This window comes from Mus musculus, chromosome 5 (assembly GCF_000001635.26).
Source record: "Mus musculus strain C57BL/6J chromosome 5, GRCm38.p6 C57BL/6J".
NCBI lineage: Eukaryota > Metazoa > Chordata > Mammalia > Rodentia > Muridae > Mus > Mus musculus.
The window spans coordinates 67,894,561-67,910,564 of NC_000071.6; the positions used below are offsets into that span (position 1 = coordinate 67,894,561).

Here is a 16,004-nt window from a genome sequence, read left to right on the forward strand (position 1 = left end):
CTGGTTGTTATCATGTAAAAGAATGCAAATCGATCCATTCTTATCTCCTTGTACAAAGCTCAAGTCTAAGTGGATCAAAGACCTCCACATAAGACCAGAGACACTGAAATTAATAGAGGGAACGAGTAATTTGTACAGAGAGACTTTAATATAAAAATTGTTATGAAGTGGCTAACTAGGTAATGGAAAGGGTCCAGAGAGAATTCTAAGGTATTTTAGATTTAGCAATTACAGAAAGCAGTTAGGTCTATCAGAAAGAAGGAAGAGGCTGGACTTACTAAAACGTCATGTTTTGGAAGATTCACCTGCAAGTGTGTACTTCTGAGGAAGAGGTTTGCCTAGGTGGTCCTAGAATCTGTTCAGAGAGAACCTGTTGAAGACTGGATACTTGCCCCTTGCCCCTGGTTTCTATGTTAAAAGCTGATATCTAATATGTAGATAATTAGATATGCCGTCTTTGAGAGTTATTCTTTGGGGACTCTTGGCCCAGTGTCTTTGTAAAATAGACTAGAGCAAGCTCCCTCATTCTTTGCTGTGTGTGATGAGAGATTACTGTCCATGAGCCAGATGTGTTTCCTAACCAGACATTAAATCCACTAGAGTCTTGATCTTAGAGGTCACAGTTTTCAGACCGTTTCTGTTGTTTAGGCCGCATCACCTGTGGCAGTTCATTACAGTTTGCAGAGGGGAATGAGGCCTGATGAGGGACCACTGGCCTGGCTGCTTCCTGAATCAGGCTCTTTTTTCAAGGGCTAAACAGGCCTGTCAGGTGGATTCAAGCTGCAGCTACAAGAACATACTGCAGCTCCATGGTGAAGAGGAGGGATTATCAGTTACAAACTGGGGCATCAGTACTGGGATATGAATAGCAAGCTTAGAGGAAGAACTGAGTTTCTCAGGACAGCACCTCTTCTCACAGCTGGAGGGACACAACTCCTTGAACTATGATCTGTCTCTGCTCTCAAAAAAAGATGGAAGAAGATCAGCCCCACAGGATAATGTGGTAAACAGCTCAGCCAACAATTCTGTTAGTCTTTCATGAATGGAGAGAGAGATATCAATTCCTCAGGCAGTTACCCTGAACATCCCGCACCTTGTTAATTAGTTACTGTTTTGTTGTTCAATTGTTTCAGATCTAAAAGAAAATCTCACCAATCCTTATGTCACTTTAAAAGTGATTGAAAAATAAATGGATTGTATTATCAATATAACTGTCAAATATATTATCAAAATAATTGTATTATATTATTAACATTATAAAATTCTAAATATTTTTTCTGAGAAATGCTTCCTCCAAGTTAGTCTACCCCCAATTTTCAAGCCAGTGTAAAACCACTTAATTATTTGCGTTTAATTTCAAAGAATTCGGATACTGTCCAATTCAGTATATCTGTATATATCTGACTATATCTATATAGTTGAGGAAACCATTTAAAGCTTATTTCATTGAATCTTGCTTTTATTTGACAAAATGAGTTAGTATTTCATCATTCTTGAATAATCTTTGTAGATTCTGAAATCTTACAAAGGTATTCTAAATATTTACTTTTGTTTAATAACTAGCCTATGCATATTTGCTTTGTATTGACTATGTAAAGAGTACTCTGCAAGATCGTGGAGAAGAATAAATAGATACTGTGATGGGGCAAACACAACTGGTTGCTGACAGTTGCTGACAGGCAAGACCCTCTGCTCTTTCCTGGCCAACAGAGCCTGGATGTTTCTCTTATGTGCATAGTGTTTTGCTTTGTTTTTTGGATAGCTGTCCCCAAATCCTATATGCCAAATTCCTGGTTGAAACCATTGGTAGTGAAGCATAGCAGAAGGAAAGTTGGTAACTGGATATGTCTTTTGAAAGGAAGCTAGGGCCATGTTCTTTCCTTTTTCTCTCCTTTTGTTTTCCAGGTGCCACAAGGTGAATAGGCCTCCTCCTGCATATGCCCTTCTTAGGAAGCACTGTGCTACCAAAGGCCCAAGGCAACAAGCCCAATACAGCTCAGAGGCTAAGAACAATGGCTGCTCTTACAGGGGACCCTGGTTCAATTCCCAGCATCCTCATGGTAGTTTACAATTATTTGTAATTCCAGTTCTGGAGATCTGATACCCTGCTTAGACTCCCTTGGGCACTGCATGCACTTATATATACATACAAGCAAAACATACACATAAAAATAATATGTATCTTCCCATCTCAGTTAACTTAATCTAGAAAGGTCCTCTGATATGGCCAGGGATTTGTCTTCTAGGTGATTCTAGATTCAGTAAAGTTGGTAACTATTGCTTTTTGCTGATCAAGATTTTGAAATAACAGTGTTTCCAGGGATTGTTAATATATTTATCTCTCTGTAGCCCTCAACTCCACTTGTGCAAATTCAGTTAGGTAAGATCTGAACACACTTGTGTCCGTATTGGATATGCATAGATTTCTCGTTGCCACTGCTGCAACACACACACACACACACACACACACACACACACACACACACACACACACGACCTTTGCATTACATTCAGTATTTTAATTACTCTAGAGATGACCGGGAGAATGGCAACATGTGTAAGGTGTAAGATGCAGAGGATGGTGTGTTTCATATGAGAGTTGAATGCCAGCAAAGTGTAGCATTGTGATTCTTGCAATCAATCCTCTATGGGCAGAGAGGGATGGCTGTGGAAAATCCCAAGTATTTCTTGAGCAGAATCACAGGATTAGGAAGACACACGACCCTGTATATTGAGTTTCTTAAAAAACATTGATTAATTTCAACACAAGAAATCCAGCAATCCACTTGTAAGCATTGATCCCAAATAAATAATCCCTAATGTAGAATGCTCATTCTGTGTAAAGATGTCTGCTGCAGACTTGTTTATAAATAATGAATAGGTTGAAGCCAGTTAATTATTTAACACTGGGAAAAAGTGTGAATATATTTTTGTACATGCCTACAATAGATGCAAATCAGAAAAAGTAGGCAACATAAATTATGGCTGTATAATTTTATATTTACATGGAGTGCTGTTTTAACGTTAACATAATTCAGATAATAACTGTACATGCTACATATTATTCTAGATTTACTATGTAAGAAGCCTATAAAGTGGAATCAAATAAAAAAGAGTTTTGCAATAGGTTTCGGTGAACATAAATGTTATTTTCTTCTCTTAATTTTTTATATTTTGTAACTTTTTTTTTTAAGTTGAACTAACATTCCGTTTGTTGTAATCAGGAGAGAGACCCGCACATCTAGGGAAAGCTTGTTAGACACTTTCTGGATAAGATTGCTTACCTTCAAGTTCTTTAAAGACTCAACTGCTTTTATTTTTATTTAAAAATATTAAGCTACAGCATAGGAAGGTTTTTCCTTTTTAGTCTAAGTTTCAAATATACAATGGAAGACAAAGGAACTCTGCAATATATATATTTTGTTCTTTCTCCAATTGCCAGCAGGACAATGTGTTTGTAACAGACAATTTTCTGTTCTCAGGAGAACTAGATACATCACATCAGAAATGGATTTCTGTCCAGTGTCTCAGAACATTCCTGCTGTTCAGAAGACAGGTGTATTGGCACAATGCTTTTTTACATATGTCTTCCTTTTGGAGGTTTTCTTACTTCGTGTAAAGAGTGCATTTTTGCTGAATATTAGGAGTAGAAGGAATGAATTACTCTCTGTAGAGTTGTAGGTGAGGAACTAGGGAGAGAATAACATGGGGAATAATCAATGCCAAGAGCATGGGGGCACATGCTCACCTCGTGAATTCTGCAGGTTGCTTGGTTGCTGTCTTACTTTCAGGATATAGTGACAGAGCACTGTGACCAAGGGAAAGTAGCCTTTCATTTGGGGATTATAGCTCTAGAAGGCTGGAATCCATGACCATTCGGGGCAAGGAACATTGTCAACAGGAACATAGGCTGTGCTGGAGCAGTAGCTGAGAGTTTATGTCTTGATTGACAACCAAGTGACAGAGAGAACTATGAAATGGCATGAGCTTTTTGAAACCTCAAAGTCTGCCTCCAGCAATCCACCTTCTACAAGGCCATAACTCCTAATCCTTCCCAAATAGTCCTGCTAACTGGGGACCACACACTCAGATATAAAAGCTTACAGGTCCCATTCTTATTCAAACCATCACTTTCTACTCCCTGCCCCCCGCCCCCCATAGCCTATGGTCATATCATAGCCTATGGTCATATCATAATGCAAACTACTCTAACTTCAAACATCTCTATAATCCTTCACAGTTTCAACAGTTTTAAAGTCCACTGTCTTTTGTGAGACAAAAGACAATTGTAATCCTGTGAAAAATCAAAAAGCAAACTACATACTTATATAATGGCACAGAATATGTATTTCCATTTTAAAAGAGAGGAATGGGGCATAGTGAGGAAATACTGGACCAAAGCAAGACTGGAAGCCGGAAGGGCAAATTCCAAATCTTGTATTCTTTGCCTGATGTTGAGTGCTTAGATGGCTCTGTTCTTCCAAATTGGCTGACTGTAATTCACATCTCCCCCTTGGGCTGATTCCACTTCCCTATGCAGCTCTCCCTGGCAGATATCCCATGCCTCTGGCACCTCCAACATTCTGGGGTCTCCAAAGCAATCTAGGCTTCACTTTCACAGCTTCTCACAATGAGGTCTCAGTATCTGCTTCCAAATTTCTGCCTTGGCTTCCCTTAGGAGTATAATCTGGATATGCAAGCCAAATAAACTCTTCCCCCAACCTGCTTCTGGCCATGATTTTATCCCAGCAATAGAAATTAAATTAGCTGATATCCCACATACAAAGGTCTAAAAAAAAATAACAAACCAACCAACCAACCAACCAACCAACCAACCAACCAACCACCTTGTACAGAAACCAGAAGTTCTCTTGGACAGCACGATAAAGGGTAATTGCTATAATGAGTCATGTAGAAAATCTCTGTAATAATTGAAAGCCGGGTCTCAATCCTCACCCCCATTTGCACTTTCCTGTTCAGTATGGCATTTTACTGCATCCTATTTAGTGCTGACACATGCCTTGAATCATCATTTGGCTGTGCATATTAGTTTCTTTGGCCTGATGTAATGAATTGCCCACAAGTTGAATAGCTTATCACGGCACATATTTATTCCTTCACAGTCTCATAGCTAGATTTCCGAAGTCCAAGTTTTGGCAAGGCCGTACGTAACCTCTTCAAAGGCACTGGTAGAGACTTTTCCCCATGCCTTTCCCATAGCTTCTGGGCCTGCCATCAATCCATAGCAATCCTTGGCTTAAAGATGCCTCCTTCTAACCTCTGCCGCACTTGTCACACGGCCTACTCCCTGTGTATTTCTGAATGTCTTACTTTAGTGAAGATGCTAGTAAGATTGGATCAAAGGGGCATCCTTACTTTAGCATGACCTCACTTTAACTTAATTCCATGTAGATAAACCCTATTTTGAAACGAGGTCCTATTCTGAGGGTGTGGGAAGAGCATTTGGGATTAGGGGACACCAGAAAACACATCCATCCAAAGCAGGAAAAACGCAGCTTGCTGGAACCTGAGACAAGCGTGTGAGCTCAAGCTCACACGGTGGAGGAGGAGACACCTTTGGAGCAAAGGCTCTCTGTTCCAGGGTGGTCATCTCATGATGTTAGAGCACGTGTGAGACATACACACATGTCATTCTAGAAGTTGTCCAGTCCAGCCAGACAGGAAGGTACCAACTGAGTTATGGGAAATAATAAACAATTGTTTAGGGATGATTGCTCCAACGATCACAGGTTCAAATGCTATGGTTTTAGAATTGGCCTCCTAGTAGCAGCACCTGGGCATTGGTCAAAGGCACATTTAATTGAATGCATCTAAGATCTTAACTAGTTTACAAGCGGTATAGCTGGCTAAGAGAGGGTTATAAGGTTAGATGTTTTTTGAGATGCTGAATTAGAGCTCCAATCACCAGGTCAAAATCAATAATTTTAAGGGGAAAATGTTTAAATGTTAAGAGTACTAGAAATGGAAAATAATAAGTCGTTGATGATTTAATATCCTTTTAATGCATTAGGATGCCAGAAATTGTGGAAAGACCAAAAATGACTCAGCAAACTATGAAATTCACGTTAGTATTTATTGGGATTACTGCACAGATTCTCTGTGAATTGAGTTGTAGACTGCGAGTTGGAAGGAGACTTGGTTGGGGTTTGTCACTTTTGTCTTCATTTCATTGGAGTCTCAGTGTCTTGAAGAAAGAAGATCACAACCCAGAGGCAGTGATATCAGGTATTAAATCAAAGCCTTGAAAGTATTTACTTCACCTATATTTAGACGTTAGAATTATATTGATTGAATGATGAGGCTTAAAATGGCTGAATGGCCAAGATCACACACCCAACTCTGCCTTAATTTTTCTTACCTTTAAGGTGGACATCTAATTATTCAGTTGAGCAATAACAGTGTACCTGTTTTACATGAGTTAAAAACAATTGATAGCATAGATAGCCACAGTACCATAATATTTAGTTTACTATTTGCTTGAAGAATACTTCAGGACAAGGCGATATCTGTGTGCATGATAACTAAACTCAAATCTGGACTATAGAAATTTCATCATTTTCAAGAGTCCAAAGAAGAATTAACAAGAACTGGTCCAGTTACTTAGAGTTTTGATTGTCATTATAGAAATGGACACAAGTGAGATTTTTCAGAATATTTTCAAAATTTTGATTTTTTTCTTGATGAATAGATGAGCTTTCAACATACTTCCCTGGTTATATGTTTGCTTCAGCTCTACTACTTTTATACTAAATCAGCTGTGCAACCAATGCATAGAAGGGGGCAAGATCCTGGTCTCTTAGTCATTTTGTATTACTCCAGTCTGTGAAGGATTCTGCTACCTCAGCTGGCTGCAATGCTGGTGTATTCTGCTTTCAGAAGGTCATTACATTTGGGGCAGAGGGAAGCTGTGTGTCAGGGATCAGACAGCAGCAGTATCCATGGCTCTACAAAAAACATGTACATTTGGGGTCTTTATAGCCCCTTGCAACTTTACAGTAATCTACCCACCTACCACTGCCTACTAAAATCTTATGTCAAAGAGCCTGACAATTGACATATTGTAAGACTGACTCAGGACAACCAAGAAACCGATCAGCAAGATGTCTTCATTCACTCAGTACTGCTATAACAGGTTAGCCAAGACTGGGTAATTTATAGAGAATAGAAATTTATTCTTTCACTGTTTTATAGGATGGAAAATCCAAGATCAAAGTTTTATCTTTTAGTGCAGACTTTCTGCTGTGTCATCTCATGGGGGAGGGGCAGAGAGATGATGGAAGGACAAGGAGAGGGAAAGGGGGTAGAACTGATCTTTTTATGAAGAAACCACTCCCACAATAGGGACATTAGTCAAGACCCAAAGGTGGATCCCCCATGGCCCAATAATCTTGTGAAATTCTCACTCTTACACTATGATACTATTACCGTGACAAATGAAATTTTATGTGGGATTTGGAGAGGGAAGACATCCAACAACTAGAATATATATGCATGTATATATGCACACAAATATGAATATGTATGTATGTAATGAACAAAGTAAGAAATTTGCACATTTGTACTGATTTCATTCATGCCACTAACCATCTATTGAGACTTTCCTTGCTTTCAGTAATTGTGGAGCAATAGCATTTTCAGCATAATATTACACCCAGTGATGTTGCCTTAGCTTGGATTTAGCTTGGGTTTAAGGCCACACCATTATCATCCAGGTATAACAGACTATATGATAGCAGTGGGGACCATTTTATACTCAAGGCCGTATACTTAAAAAAAAAAACCCAAGAAATTGATTAAGGCAAGTTTGCTTAATATTCTTCACTATTTTCATACTTAAAAAAAAAACCCAAGAAATTGATTAAGGCAAGTTTGCTTAATATTCTTCACTATTTTCAGTGGTGAGAAATGTCATATTTATTCTTCTAAACCAGCTTGACTGTTTTCCTTCCCCAACAGTTCTTGTGGGTAAAACTATCTTTGAATCCTCTCAAGAAATCTGAAGATGGCTTGTGGTCTGCATTCTTCTTGGATACCTACGACAGGTAAGGTACTCATTCCATTGAGTGTTAGCGGAGATTCCTGATAGTCCCACAGACGCTCTCGTCCTCTTCCAGACTAGTCTGCCAGGGTCCTTTGCTGTGCCAAAGTAACTCCGTATGCCTAACTCAGAGGTCCTGACACACCCCAAGGCATGGGTTAAAATACTGAAAGTGGGCCATTGTCTTAGTCCACTGTTGAGATTCCATGGCATATGAGGCCATTTCCCTTATTAACATGCAAAAGTGGTTTACATTAAGTCAAGGAGATTCCTGGAGACCTGCTTAATAAGGTGATTAAATCTCAGATAGTATTTATTAAGCCATAATAATAATAATAATAATAATAATAAATAAATAATTCCTTGTACTATCAGAAAATGATACTATTCTTGCTGTTTACCTTTGACTAAACTAGAGAAACACAACATTTTCAGAGGGTTTCTTAGTGTCTCTTAATCTTTACCCACAAGATGCAAATAAGTTGTGACTTAATACACTCTGGCATCTCTGGATGTGTCATTACAACGTTGGTATTTTTATTAAGTCCCTAAAATGCATGTGTAAATGAATTATTGAAATTACATAGATCTATAAGCTTCAGTATGTAAAATTCCCCTTTTGCATTTCATAGCTGTTTGCTTGTCTGTGTATTTCTAGATGATTTGTTATACCATTACTGGAGCCAATTCTTCTAATACCTATAATGCATTTTGTTATTTATCTCCAAAATTCCTACTTGGAAGCCCTAACCTATAGCACAGTGGGATATGACCTTATTTCGAGGTAGAGCCATGGCAGATGTAATTAAGATAAGGCCATATTGGAATTGGAATCTCTAACTTAGTATGGATGGTGTTCCTTTCAGTATGGGCGGTGTTCTTACATAGCCAAAAATTTTAGAAAGAATCACATGTACAAAGAAAACACCAAGTGCCGCCAGTGAAGGCCACCTATAATCAGAAAGCCACCAGAGGTCAGAGCACCAGGTCTCTTGCACTCTCAGAGGTTTCCAGTCTTGAGAATCTTAATAATGCTGTTGTTTAGTCCACTTGAGTTAAGGACAGTGCTATGACAGCTTTAACAACCTAATACAATTACTATCACTTAATTCAAATGGGACAGGATAGCTTGGTTGAGTCATCTCTCCAGCCCCCAAATGTATATAGGCCAGGCTGGTCTTAAACTGTCTCTGTCTCTTTCAGAAAATCTTACTAGCAAGCACCCCACAACCAGAGGAGCTGGAGGGAATGGAGGACACAAGGAGAACACAACACACAGAATCAACTAAGCAGGGCTCATAGTGGCACTCACGGAGCCTCCATGGGTCTGTGCTAGGTCCCCCGCGAGTACGTTATGATTGTTAGCTTGGTGTTTTGGTACTCCCACTTCTAACAGTGGGAGTGAGGGAATCTCTGACTCTTTTTATCTTCTCTTGGGACCCTTTTTCCTCCTACTGGGTTGTCTTACCCAGTCCTGATTGAGGGTCTGTGTCTAGTCTTATTGTAACTTGTTATGCTGTGTTTAGTTGATACTCCTGGGAGGCCTGGTCTTTTCTGAAGGGAAATTGAGGAGGAATGGATCTGTGGGAGAGGGGAGGTGGGTGGGGGAACTGGGAGGAATGGAGAGGGAGGAAACTGCAGTTGGGATGTATTATATGAGAGAAGAATAAAACAAAATACACATCTCTATAGTTTATTTTCGTTTCATCTGGGACATTTGATTAAAGAGCCATTTTCAAGCTGCTATGGGTTTTAGGAGATTAAAGCCAAATGTACCATATATCCCAAGAAGGATTGGATGCTGTGTACTAATGACCCTTAAGGTTAAGTGTTTAAAGAACCATTTTGAATTCTACATACAATAAATAAAAAAAAAATTATTATTACTTTTCCCCCCTTAGAAAATGTGAATAAAATCTAGGTCTTTGAAAGTCCTAGTATTTTCTTTATGATTATTTATTCTGGGAAAACAGAAGTGTTGGCTGGTAACGTACTTAGCATTCTTCCTGGAACTTTAACCTTTCAATTCTGTTTTTCTTTCTTTTCTTTTTTGTTTGCATGAACGTTTCTCTAGACTCTGTAGTTTAAGAGTTACTTGAGATATATTTGTGGTATGCATGGTCACAGGTGCTTGAAGATCAAACAGAATACCACACACCACTCTTAAAAGTTCTCTGAGAACACTTTGTTTCCCAGGGGGCTGTGGCTATTATGCAAAGCTCTCAAGAATTGCTAAGATTTTAATCCTTGAAAAGATAATGTTCATCTTTCCAGTTACACTTTGCAAGGAAAAAATATGGAAAGCTATGCAAATTAGAAGACTGGTATTTCTGACAATGTTTTGTCTGCAATGAAAATAGATCATACTTTTTTTTTTTTGACTGAAGCATGTTTAAAATCTCAGAGACCATTACTAAAATTAAACACATTTCCATTTGTGAGTTTTCAGCTCTGAGTTCTTGTTAGAGTGTGTGATAGTATTAATTACACATATGCTTGTTGACTATCAATTCACCTCACAAGGACAATGCAATACTCTTGCATATGTATCTTATAATTTTAAGTCTTTATCATCTGGATACATTTCTCAGGTGAGAACATTTTTAAAAAAATTGATTATTTTATTTATTTGCATTTCAAATGCTATCCCTGGTTTTCCCTTCACAAACTCCCCATCCCATCCCCCCTCCCCTTTGCCTCTATGAGGGTGCTCCTCCACCTACCCACCCACCCACCAACCCACTCCTGCCTCACCCCTTTTCTAGCCCCCTACACTGGAACATCGAGCCTCCACAGGACCAAGGGCCTCCTATTCCATTGATGCCAGATAACTCAATCTTCTGCTACACATGTAGCTGGAGCCATGGATCCTACCATGTACACTCTTTGATTGGTGGTTTATTCCCTGGGAACTCTGGAGGGTCTGATTAGTTGACACTGCTGTTCTTCCTATGGGGTTGCAATCCCTTTCAGCTCCTTCAGCCCTTCCCCTAACTCTTCCATTGCAGTCCCCGGGAACAGTCCAATGGTTGGCTGTAAGTATCTGCATCTGTCTTAGACAGGTGCTGGCAGAGTCTCTCAGGGACAGCTATACCAGGCTCCTGTCAGCAAGTACTTCTTTGTATCAGCAATAGTGTCAGGGTTTGGTGTCTGCAGATGGGATAAATCCCTAGGTTGCACAATCTCTGGATGACCTTTCCTTCAGTCTCTGCTTCACTCGTTGTCCCTTCATTTCCTTTAGGCAGGAACAATTCTGGGTTAAAAACTTTGAGATGGGTGGGTGGCCCCATCCCTCAACTGGGGGATGTGACTATCTATTAGAGGTGGTCTCTACAGGTTCTATCTTCCCTTTGCTGGGCATTTTGGCTAATGTCATCCCTATTGGGTCCTGAGAACTTCTCACTTCCCTTGCATCTGGGACTTTCTAGTGCCCTCCCCCAATTCTGCCACATATTTCTATTCATTTCCCTGACCCTCTGTACTTCTCTCTTGACTCTTCCTATACCTGATCCTGTGCCCTCCTTTTTTCTCTCCCCCTCCTCTCTTCCTCCCTGGACCCTTCTTCCATCTATTCCTGTGATTATTTTGTTCCTCCTTCTAAGTAGGATTGAAACATCCACACTTTGGTCTTCCTTTTTTAAAAAATTTATTTATTTATTTATTTATTTATTTATTTATTTATTTATTTATTTTAGCTTCATATGGTCTCTGAGTTGTATCGTGGTTACTCTGAGCTGTTAGGCTAATATCCACTTATCAGTGAGTACATACCATGTGTGTTCTTTTGTGTCTGGTTACCTCACTCAGGATGGTATTTTCTAGTTCCATCCATTTGCCTGCGAATTTCATGGAGTCATTGTTTTTAATAGCTGAGAAGAGAGAACATCTAATGCTGCATGTAAATGACTTAACGATTTGAGATGCTGGATATTTACATATATTTAAATCAGGATTTGAAGGCGTTTTCTTTGCCTGTCATCCTGCTCTTCGCCCATCATCCTGCTATTTCTTAGGCATCATAAACCCATTGAACATTTGCTTAGCTTCAAGTACAACCTTCATTGTAAGATGCTCTAGGGAGAAGCAGAACACAGTAGGGGATGTGGTAGGTTCTCAGAGAATTTTGGGGGGATCTCAGACAGAGCATACAGAGATATCCTAATTGTGATTTGAATTTGAGCCGCCCTTCCGCCGAGTGTCAAAGGCTTGGTTGAGATTGTTATGAGATGGTGACCGCAATAATGTGATCAGCTTTCTTGACAGCTGTGTCCCTAAGCCATTCAGTGGTGACCCTGAAGTGCATCTAGGGATTATTAGGGTTGGGAACTGGATCCACCCTGTAACCATTTCTGAAATTGTGTTGGAATGTTTGGCATTTGGACTTTAGGTTATTAACTGGAGATAACTGTTTCCCTAACACATGTTTCTTAAATGCATTTGTCAACAGGTGAGCCTGAAATATTTTACAAAACCAGAAAGAGGATTGAAGATCACTCAGTCGCTTTCAAAGCTCTGCTACGTGTTAAAGCATGGCAGCACGCTTCTGGATAATGTCATCTCGATAAAGTTTGCTTTAAGTGGAGAGTTGTGCACTGAATGTTCCAAATACCTAGAGAAGAAAGAGCCTGTACATACATGTGACAACTTTTAACATATGAAGTTTTCTTTGCCTTTATGTTGCAAATGGACTGCTTTTAAGATGAATTTATCCATTGTAAGACCATGGACTATTTTTTGTACTGTGGCCTGATTTTAAAGGACCCTCACTGTTCTTGGAGTTTACACTTGTGTTAAAATAACAGTGTATGGAAAATTGATTTGGCTATGCACTATACATCAAAGTAATTCCTAGTACAGTAAGATTGACATTATAATTGGTAACATTTATGTTGCTAAGGCGATTCTCATTTTTAACACATGAAATGCAGTATAACACCCCTCTTCCTTTATCTCTATTATTTATTTATTTATTTATTTATTTATTTATTTAGTGTTTGTGTGCTCATATGTGAGCACACCTACTATGGGTCATATGTGGGAATCAGAGGGCAATTTGTAGGAGTGAGTTCACTCAGTGTATCAGGTAGGTTTTGGGGATTGAACTCAAGTCCTTTAGGTTGGCAGCAGGCACCTTTACCATCTCAGTGCCCTCCTCTCCCGTGTTGTGAATATGGTCACTGCTAACTGAATGGTGCTGTCAACTACATAGCCCTGTACTCTTAACCCTGGTCAAGGCTACATCACAGGTCAGAAATAGAGCTGTGAAAGTATGTGACAATGCAATACACACGTGCAGACTCACACATGCATGTGTGCTTGTGCACACACCCACACCCACAGTTTTTTTCTTACTTTGCAAAGTGAGGACTTATCAACAAGAAAATAATGTTGTTATGTGATTATCGTCATTTAAGTAAGTAATCCTTTGACATTTTTATCATAGTAATTTTCAAATATGTAAAAATGGAGAGATGGGTAACCCACAGTTGCACCCCTGCCATTCTAGTCTTTGCCTGTTAGCTAAGATTCTAATCCACTGTCATTCTTGTTTGAATTCATGATTGTTTCTGTATACTTCTATATGGACATGCCTTGCACAGTTTCCTGATAATTTTGAACAGAATACTAGACATTGGAGAATTTTATCAGCAACTAATTCAACTTGTGTATCTAAATGATAAAAAATTTCTTGAGCTTGCAAGAAATTATCCTTATAAATATAAAAAACTTTAAAACCTGACAGAAATTTATTGATATTAACTACTATCCAGCATGTGCCTTATTCTCCACGTTAGATTGATTCATTTGAATTAATTTCCAAGCAAGTTTTCCCCAGGAATTTGGTTTTATAGATGGGGCTTGTTTCTTCTAATTTACAGATTTTCTGTACCCTTTTTTTCTGTTTGCAATGTATTTGTTGAAGAAACCATACCATTTGCCTTGTTGAGTTTCCTGAATTTCTTTTATTTGTCTAAGTGCTTCTTTGTGGTATAATTTAACATGAACTTTCTTGCACTGAAAAGTGCTAAATAGAACTAAAGGCTTTGGGTTGCTTTGTTCAGCATCCTTTATTAGCTTTTGGAGTCCAATGATTTTGTCCTGTGCATGTATGTGCAGTTATGAAAATTAGCTTTATTGGGATAGAGTAATGTACCATTAAGCAATACATAATTTATAAGACAAAAAATATAATATTTTTTTTCACTGTATAGGTCTTTTTTTTTAGGAGGGCATACTGCTTAGAGAAAACTGTTGTAGGTAGCAATTCATATTTCCTTTCAGAATTCTTTTTTAATGAGGAATTTTGAACTGTCTCTTGAGATTGAACTCTTTATTTCCCAGCAGAGATTTCTGTACTAGTAATTCCATCAACTAAAGTTATATGTAGTCTGGCAGTTTCAAAGTGGCTTGAATATAGTATCACTCACTGACTAAAAACATGAGAGTTGAAAGAACAAATAACACTCACCTGTGTAGCAACCTAGTGGCCTGGTATGTTGGGTTACATCTTAGACCAGTGGTTCTCAACCTGTGGGTCATGGCTCCTTTGGGAGTTGCATATCAGATATTTATATTATGCATCGTTACAGTAGTAAAATTACACTTATGAAGTAGAAATGAAATAATTTTATGGCTGGGGTCACTACAACATGAACTGTATTACAGGGCCAAAGCATGATGAGGTTTGAGAACCTGTCTTAGAAGAAATTGGTTCAAAATATTTCTTCATATCAACTAAAGTTCTATACAAAGTTATAATAACCAACAGCATCATCTCAGTCACAGCTTAAAGACATTAACTAAATGAAAACCAAATGATCACACAGAACGTATTTTAAATATAACTAGTTTTCAGTTCACTGGATCTGGCAATCCCATCATGTCTAAGTCTCCAGTCATATCATCGTTTGCCCTTTGACATACAACCCTGTTTTTCCAATGCCCTGTACAACCACATTGGCCACCATCCTCATGTTTCCAAATAGCTTTAGATTTCAGACTAGGTTTATGACAAATAGTAGAAAAGAAAGTTGGCATCATGGATACCTCAGAAGGATTATTGTCATGAGTCTGTCATGTTTTCTTTTGAAGAATCTACAGAAAAAAAGTGCTTGGTTACTTCCACAATATTTGTACCACTATTACACTGGTGTCAGTTTATCATGTTGGTAAATTTTTCTTTGCCTGTTTGTTTCTTACAGAGAAAGAGGGAAAAAAGGCATGGAGTTAGATGGCTGGGGAGATACGGAAGGCTCAGGAGTAGATGAGGGAAGGGAATTCATGTTCAGAATATATTGTATGAGGAAATATTATTTTCTTTACAATTTTTTTTTTCATTTTTTTTTTATTAGGTATTTAGCTCATTTACATTTCCAATGCTATACCAAAAGTCCCCCTTACCCACCCACCCCCACTCCCCTACCCACCCACTCCCCCCCTTTGGCCCTGGCGTTCCCCTGTACCGGGGCACACAAAGTCTGCGTGTCCAATGGGCCTCTCTTTCCAGTGATGGCCGACTAGGCCATCTTTTGATACATATGCAGCTAGAGTCAAGAGCTCAGGGGTACTGGTTAGTTCATAATGTTGTTCCACCTATAGGGTTGAAGATCCCTTTAGCTCCTTGGGTACTTTCTCTAGCTCCTCCATTGGGAGCCCTGTGATCCATCCATTAGCTGACTGTGAGCATCCACTTCTGTGTTTGCTAGGCCCCGGCATAGTCTCACAAGAGACAGCTACATCTGGGTCCTTTCAGTAAAATCTTGCTAGTGTATGCAATGGTGTCAGCATTTGGAAGCTGATTATGGGGTGGATCCCTGGATATGGCAGTCTCTACATGGTCCATCCTTTCATCTCAGCTCCATACTTTGTTTCTGTAACTCCTTCCATGGGTGTTTTGTTCCCACTTCTAAGGAGGGGCATAGTGTCCACACTTCAGTCTTCATTT

The 16,004-nt window shown here is 39.0% G+C and overlaps 1 long non-coding RNA gene across 1 annotated transcript in view; it reads left to right on the top strand.

The window, feature by feature from the left end:
* Gm15477 overlaps positions 1–14,266 on the top strand; it is a 29,107-nt gene extending 14,841 nt beyond the window's left edge. The window contains exons 2-4 of the long non-coding RNA XR_001784869.1: positions 7,978–8,063; positions 9,263–9,406; positions 12,507–14,266. This is a non-coding gene — a long non-coding RNA (predicted gene 15477). The remainder of the gene's footprint in view (positions 1–7,977; positions 8,064–9,262; positions 9,407–12,506) is intronic.
* Positions 14,267–16,004: the final 1,738 nt, after the last annotated feature.